This window comes from Arachis ipaensis, chromosome B02, assembly GCF_000816755.2.
Source record: "Arachis ipaensis cultivar K30076 chromosome B02, Araip1.1, whole genome shotgun sequence".
NCBI classification, from domain to species: domain Eukaryota; kingdom Viridiplantae; phylum Streptophyta; class Magnoliopsida; order Fabales; family Fabaceae; genus Arachis; species Arachis ipaensis.
This window is the reverse complement of record NC_029786.2, coordinates 64,893,247-64,901,053: the sequence shown is the minus strand read 5'-3', so window position 1 is coordinate 64,901,053 and position 7,807 is coordinate 64,893,247. Positions and strand designations below refer to the sequence as shown.

General features: G+C 30.5%; 1 pseudogene; it reads right to left on the bottom strand.

Annotated features, from left to right (window-relative positions):
- LOC107627318 lies at positions 4,486-5,753 on the bottom strand (annotated as a pseudogene).

Below are 7,807 nucleotides of genomic sequence, written 5' to 3'. Positions count from 1 at the left end.
ACATTTTTTTATACATAATTCTAATAGATAAAAAATTATTTCTTTAATCTTATATTGAACATCTTTAATTATTTTTAATTTTATTATTATTTCAAAATTATAATTTTATTTTGATTATATCATCTCATCATATTATATACCATTATTTTCTCCTATTATTTTTTTACATGTATAACTATTATTGTCTCGCCGTCACTATTATGTTATCTTGTTTTATTTTTCTTTTTTGTTTTCTTCTTCTATTAACCCCGACCGCAATCAATTACCATCATATCATATTACCATTATCGCAACTCTCATTTTTGTTTATCACTTTGATCCATATATATCCATTGTATTAACTTTTGAGTTGTTAAAGATTTATCAAAAGAATTATTTTTTGTTTGATTTAGATATCTAGATGTATAACTATTATAAAGATACTTATTTTTCATACTTACTTATTAAGTCATATTTTATTATTTTTTTAAAAAAAATTAAGATATCAAGCATTCAAAAAATTTGTATAGAATAATTAAATAAAAAATAAAAAAAATATTAGTTATTTAATTTCTTTAATATATAGAATAATTGAATATAGAATAATTGAATTTAAATTAATTTAGGTATAATACTAAAATCATTATGTTGTTACCATGTGTAACAATGAAGATAAAATTTATAAATATTTGTAAATTCATTTATTTCTCAATTATATTTAATTTGAAGCAGATATAAAAATTTATATTTAAATCACTCTTTCTCTCGCATAATTTTAATAGCTAAAAAAATTTTATTTTTTATAATTTTATATTCAATATTTTAATTAAATTATCTTTAGTCTTATTATTCTTTTAGAATTTTTAATTTTTGTTTTTATTATTCTTTTTTCTCATCATTATCTATCTACATATGCCTCACCACCACTCTTATATTAGCTTGTTCTCTCTTCCTTCCTCCGTTTTTATTCTTTTTCTATCTTCTCTTCAATCACAATTAGTTATCAACATATATTAGTTCATAATTATTACACTCAGAAGTGAATATTACTTTAAAAATAAAAGTTCAGAGAAAAAATCTCGTAACTCTTATGTGAATCATCTACACTCCTATAAATATAACGAATGAATAAATTTAACTTTTTTTTATTATGAGTTTTTTTTATTATCTAATACATTCAAAGTCACATATTTTCATTTATGATAAAAGTTAAAAATTAAAGTTAAATGACATTAGTACTTTTTAGTTTAATAAAATTAAAATAAAGTACAAAAATAAGGATAAAAATTAAAAAAATAGATGGCTCTAGAAAAGGATAATATTAAATTTTATGTCATTATGTATGAGAATAGTGATTTTTTTATTATATTTTTTTTTGTACCAAATAACACAAAAGTTAAATTTTATGTCCGTTTTTTATTACTTATGTTACTTATCTATAGTTGTTTAAATTATAACTCTATATTCATTGAGTCATTTTTTCCAACAAAAAAAAATAGTTATAAAGTCATTTTCATTTTTTATAGGAGTACATCCATTGTATCATGATTTTAATAATTAATGTAAAATTTAAAAAATTAAATAAATATATATTTATTTTGATTACATTCAAGAATGAATTATATATATTTTTATAGTCATTCTGTGTAAATTTTTTCAAAAAAAAAATATGGTCCTGTTAAACTATTCTTTTAAAAGCATATCCATAATAAAAAAAATTCGCATGAATAATTTATATCCAATAGAAAATTCTTGATAAAGTTGTTGTGAAAAATGTGTGAAAGTTTTTTTAATTCAACTTAACTAACGGATGTATGGGAGAAATTTTTTTAATAATAAACTTTTCTAGGGTAATATTGGAACTTAAATTTAGACACCAATTGATATTATATATTGTGTAGGTACCTAGAGTATATTAGAAGAGTATAATAAGAGAAAAATTATTCTGTGTAAATTTATTTTTTAAAAAATTATCCCTATTAAACTATTTTACTTTTATTCTTTAAAATATATTCAAATAAAAAAAATCTACAACAATAATTTACATCTAATACAAAAATCTTAATGAGATTACTGTAAAAAAATGGATAGAAAATTTTTATTTAACATAAATGATGAAATTTTTTTTTAATAATAAACCTTTCTTTAGGAGCAATTTTGGAACTTAAATTTAGACACCAATTATCCTTATATTAGGTTTTATGTTTTATTTAAGTAAAGTGAGAAGGATGCAAGAGAAGATGAATAAGAAAAGAAAAAAAAATTTTTTTATTATGCACTAATAGTAATTTGATATGATAGATAGTAAGAGAAGAAAGAGATAATTATAGAAGTTCCGTGATTATGAATTAATGAGATAAGAGAGATCGTGAATGTATGTGATAAGAGAGAAGATGAGATAGTGGAAGTTTTTTAACGTGGAACTGACATATAGTGGAATAGATTATTAAGAAGGACAAAATTGGAAAAGAATTTTGGATACTAAACGCATGTATTGACATTATATATTGTTATACATATTATTTTACGTCTTATTATTTAACTTGGTTGAACTTTATAAAGTCTTGGTTAAACTTTATAAAAAGACTTATACATGTAATATTATTCTATATTTTTTCACTCATATTAATAAACATTTATTATTGCTTGTTTACAATTTTGGAACACATAACTCAACAATAAACTTTTTTTTCAGTTGACTCAGTAATAAATAATAGAGTAAACAGTAAACTACTATTTCTACCCATGAAAGTTTAAAACGCTGATAAATCTACCCACGAATAAGCAAAACTACCATTTCTACTCATGAAAGATGGACTTTTGCTAATAAAACTACCCGAATCCTAAAAATTTATTTGAAATCTCCAAAATACCCTTTAATATAACCTAACTCTAACTTCTCTTTTTACTCCACAGTACCATTCTCACCCAAATCTTTTCTCACCGCCACTCTCATCCCCAACCACCACCACTAACGTCATCACCATCAAAACCATCCCTTTCTCCTTTTATGCTGCTATACACCAGCGAATTCAACGACACTTCTCGCCGTTCATCTTCACGCTGCGATGGTGCCATTTGCTGCTTCGAATTCGAAGAGGATGATTATGTTTGAACCTTGCCTCTTTGCTCACAAACCTTCCATGTTGATTGCATCGATGCTTGGCTTCGTTTTCACACAAACTGCCCTCTCTGCCGCGCTGGGGTTCTCTCTGCCGCTTTGTTGTTTACTCCCATATTCGCCGCCAGGATCCGACCAAGTCTTGACGCCGACAAATATGGCTCGAAATCAGTAGGAAAAGTAAGGGGATTGAACTCCAGTTGCAAGGAGAAGAATTCGATTCGGTTGAAGGGGAGTGGAACGCGGTAGATTTCGATGGATTTTCATAGGAGTCGGAAGCCTAGAATGAATGAAAAGAGAACTCTGAGGTTGAGGATGAGGCACTTGAAGTCGGGTTTGGTTGTTCGTATGGTTTTATGGTCGGGAATAGATTTCTGCATCTGAGATTACAGAGTTTCTTCTTCTGCGGGCTTTGGGTTTAATAAAAAATTGGATATCTCCACCATTGTTACACCAATTGAGGCTGTGAATTCTAACTCTGGTCTCTGGATTTTGTGTATTCAAACTCTGGCATGTGCTTAAGTTGGCTAAACTGGGTGTTTTATGATGGGGTGAAGTTTTGAGCTAATAGATGAAGATTGGGAACTGGTTCGGGAGTAGTAGAGGTGGTGATGACGGTGGTGGTGACGGTAATGGTGGTAGTGGTGGTGAAGAAGAGTTCGAGTGGTGGTGGGATTTGAGATTAGAAAAGTGATGGTGAAGATAAGGGTAATTTAGGGATTTTAGGTAATTTTTTAGTGTTTGGATAATTTTGTTGTGTGGAACCCATATTTTATGGATACAAATGGTAATTTCCTTTTTTTATGGGTAGATATGTCAGCATTTTTAACTTTTGTGGGTACAAATGGTAGTTTACTCTTCAAAATATAAAAGTTTACACAAGTAAACTTTAGTTAAGATAGTACATTAATATATTTTTTATTTTTAGTATGCTACACTCAAATTTAAATCAATATAATATATTAATATCTAAAATCGAATACTCTCTAATCTATTAACGGTGTGTTTAAGAAATATAGAATTAATTGTTTTTTAGTAAAGGACAAATAGGTCCCTAACTTTTTTTTCGCGGACATTTTTGTCCTTAAGGATTGGAAAATACATTCATGTCACTAACATCTCCAAAATGTGGACAAATTTATCCCTCCGTTGAAGTGACTCCGTTGGACCTAACAGAAAAGTCTAACGTGGCTCTCGTGGCGCTGACCTGGCCGTTACGGGAGCACACGTGGCATGTAGCTTTTGAAAATAAGACTTATTAGTCCTCCCTCACCAAAACGTCGCCGTTTCACCACAACTCCCGATCTTTCAAATTCATAAGCCCTAATCTTCCAAATGGACAGAAACGGTGAAGTGGGTGAACGAAGAGGAGGAAATATTTCATCCTATGGCATCCAACTGAGTACCATCAAGCTTAAGAAGAAGTGGAGTTCGCCGTTGATGCTAGTGGTTAGTGTCCTCTTGGCAACTTGGCTCACAGTGTTCTTCACGTTGTTCTTCAAATTCTCCTCCAAATGCCTCAAATCAATGGCTTGGCAAAGTGCAATCAAGTAGGTCGATGACATAAGTTTGAGAATCTCAACAGCTTCATTTGTTTTCCTAGCTAAAATCAAACCAAGAGAGTTCACATCTTGGTTATGCTGCTCAACATTCTGGACATGGCTAGTTACCGAGTTTGCAAGATATTGCAGTTCGGAACAGTAAGAGGCCAATTGCGATTTTAGTTCCTTTGAAGCCATAATCCAAGCTGGGGTTCCTACTAGCACTTAGATTTGAATGCAAGCATGAGTTTCTCAATTGATGCAATGGCCAATCTTGGGTTATCCATAGACACACCAATTGAAGTACCTTGAAAGTTACCACCATGCAAAGCCTTGTTCCTTGACACATCAATCAAAGGGTTGTCGTTAACAGAGTTAATTTCCCTCTTAATTGATTTGGTTGAGAATCTAATCACTTCAATCAAAGGGCCAAGCCATTGAGAAGTAAAATAATTATATATTGATACAGAATTTAAAATAAAATTAAAATATTTATATTAGAATCCTATTTTTTTAAAGATTTCTCTGTAAATAACATTGATGGTTGAATTTGCAGACATTCCTACGTGATTCATAAGTAAAACTTTTAAACCTCTCTTACTCTTAACTCTTGAAAGTGCCACATATAGTTGGCCATGTGTAAAAATTGGTTTGGGCAAGTACAATCCAACATGAGATAAAGTTTGTCCCTGAGACTTATTAATTGTCATGGCAAACGATACTATTATGAGACTAATTGGGACGATTTCATTTGTTGGTACCATATTCATTCTTGGAATCAAAGCAATATGACCAACATTGTTACCCGTTAAGACTTCACATTCTATGACATGATTTCTAAGCTTTCTAACTTGTAGCCTTATACCATTACAAAGACCACTGGATTGGTCAATACTCCTCAGTAACATCACTGAAATACCAACCTTTAGTATTAATTTATGTGGAGGCAAACCAGAGCAATTTATGCTATTCAGTAATTCAGGACTATAGAGATCTAGTTGACTCTCCATATTCCCTTCATCCATACAAATCGAATCCGAACTGAGATATAATTTTCCCCCTCCAGGAATGATAGCCATCAGATGGTTGTTGACCTCTTCAATGATGTCCATTGTGGGAGCCAGTATAGTTCTTACTTTGAAAAATCCTTTGAGGACATGTTATCCAAAATATTTGGATAAGAAAAATGAACCAACTCATCAAATGCCTGGTCCAAAGAAGGAATAACAATATCTCTTAGAAGACATATCTCAGATTCACCATCCATATTGTCACATATTAGACCATCACAAACTTTCAATAACCACTCACCAAATTGTTTTGTCCCATCTTGATCTGAAGTAGTCGTCCCTACAGAGAGTCTCATGTTTTTTGTTAGTTTGAGCACCTGACAAAACTTTCAAAGGTAAGACGAATCACGGTTGAATGAACAATATCTTGTCTCAATCCTCGTGAAATAACAGAAAGAATTTGTCTAAAGTCTCCACCTAGTACAACCATTTTTTCTCCAAAAGACAAATCTTTGTTATATGTTGGAGAAAACCTCATGATATCACATAAACATTTATCAAGCACTTCATAGTAGTACCTACTAACCATTGGAGCCTCATCCCAAATTATAAGTTTAGCTTTCAACAGCAGCATTGCTTAAGGGAAACCAGGTTTGATGTTACATACAGAATCCTCAATTATATTCAGCGGTATTTTGAACTTTGAGTGTGTCGTTCTTCCATTGGGAGGAAGTAAAGATACAATACCACTTGAAGCAATGTTTAACAAAATATCACCCTTGAGCGAATCTCAACAGACATAAGGTTTCAAAGAAATATTTTTTCAGTACCCCCATGACCATACACAAAAAAAACCCTTCATCACAATACACAGGTAATGCAGCCAACAATATCTCAGCGAATCTAGTTTGACTCTCTATAATAATATCTCTATCTTTGCTTAGTTGTTCGATATCGCCAACAATCAATTCAGCCACTTCTGATGCAGATGGCAAGTTGTATGTCCTGTGGTCCTTTTACTAATCAACTTAAACTTTATGTTTGTGCAATTTTCCTGTTGGTACCTATTTCTTGCATAGCGAAAACTTTTTGCCAAATTATTATATTTATCTAGCATGTTTCTTAATATTGCCACAATTTTCTTATCCCGCTCATTTATAGCTTCATTGAAACTGCACAAAAAAAAAACACACAATAAATTTTATGTTATTTTCTCTCACAGATAAAAAATAACTAAAATGTTTGATTGGTTGCATGAAAATTACCGAAGTGTGCGTATCCGATTATCAATCTCATTTTCTGTGTCATAGATATATAGTTGGGCAAATATTGGTCGCAGACTATCCGGAGGAAGTAAGCTACCAATGCTATGGTAGTTTTGACCCCCAGGCTTAAAAATTGGAGGAGCAGTCCCATTGTTCACCCCACGGTTAATTTTTCCGGCCATTGATGTAAAACAAAACATTGAATTAAATGCCCTTATATTTTTTAAGAAATGAATACTTCTTTGATCTCCTCCAGTATGAAGCTGAATGAGCTCATCAGGTGGCACAAAAAGTAGAGGAAGCTCGATCTTTTCTTCCATACGACATAATGAAAACATCTATTTAACGTAACAATTTAAATTTAGGTGAATTGTTCCAAAAAAATACATTTTTTGAATTATTTATTGTTAATATATGGTCAATTTCATAACATTCAATAATGACATAAATGATTATATTTGAACTACAAAGTTAACCTAAATAAAATATAGAAATTGATAAGAACAAAATATTAAGACAAAAAATAATTAGAAGCGTAAAAATAGAAAAAAAAATTATCAAATTTAAATAATATAAAAAAGAATCTAATATATAAAGATGTGAATTGTAAAAATAGAGGGATACATATATAAAGAAGAATAGCATGCATGCATAGACGCTTTTTCGCTATATCATAATTTGCTCCAGCTATACAATGAATTCAGCGGTAGTCGGCAGCTCCATTGAGCAACGGTAATGCTTAAATTGAGACATTTTCGAGTTATAAACAAACAATCAACGAAACATTATTCATCCATACCTTTTTATTTATCCATAAAAGAAATTTTATATAAAGAAAAAAAAAGAAGAAAAGAAGAGTTGAAATAGCAAGGGCGATAAAAATGATGATTC